At 44.9% G+C, this 761-nt stretch overlaps 1 non-coding gene across 1 annotated transcript; it reads right to left on the bottom strand.

Annotated features, from left to right (window-relative positions):
- Positions 1-451: 451 nt before the first annotated feature.
- On the bottom strand, positions 452-523 carry Trnae-cuc. Its single transcript has one exon. It is a non-coding gene; the product is annotated as a tRNA-Glu (tRNA).
- Between the last annotated feature and the right edge of the window lie 238 nt (positions 524-761).

Consider the following 761-nt stretch of genomic DNA (forward strand, 5'->3'; position numbering starts at 1 on the left):
ATTGATGTTTTAGCTTCCGTGAGCATGAGCACCGGTTAAACATATGGCGCAAGGAAGAAGAAATTGAAGAATTTCGTTCCCACGAATATTTCGGTTTGCGCTAAGTTCCTAATTCACTTCATGTCATAACTACAAATTAGATGTTTTTCGGGACACCCCCACTTTGGCTAACTAGGAAATTATTTCGCATTTCGGCGGTGGTGTAATTTATTAAAAGACTCGCCAATACGATCGGATGCAGTAGAAAATGTGCAATGCAGCGATGGCTATCCCTTCTTGTCTTGGCGACATACGATCTGTAGCGGCTGTCTCAAATAAGCAACACGCCCTTGTATTTATCTTTCTAAAGCTTTATGCCGAGTTCATTCGAGGTAGTGACTGCACATTACGAACAAACGTATTAATAAGGAATACTTGATAAATTTTCTACGGCTATTTGTGGAGTAAAATTTTCCGGTACCGGGAATCGAACCCGAGCCTCCTGGGTGAGAGCCAGGTATCCTAGCCACTAGACCATACCGGATACACGAAGTCCTCTAACCGATTGTCGTTTCAAACTGTCACTATACAACTACAGTCACAGTACTTGTGCCGACATGGGAGGTTATGAAGAATATGACCACTGTCTTGCAGCATCTCATCTTAGAGGATTTGCCGCCGAACTAATAAGGCCCTTTGGCGGCCCGCCAGCTGCGATAAAGTTACTAGCGCCAGTCTCAGGCGGTCGTCCCAGGGTTACAGTCACCACCGGATGGATCTTT

Source organism: Schistocerca piceifrons, chromosome 9 (genome assembly GCF_021461385.2).
Source record: "Schistocerca piceifrons isolate TAMUIC-IGC-003096 chromosome 9, iqSchPice1.1, whole genome shotgun sequence".
Taxonomy (NCBI): Eukaryota; Metazoa; Arthropoda; class Insecta; order Orthoptera; family Acrididae; genus Schistocerca; species Schistocerca piceifrons.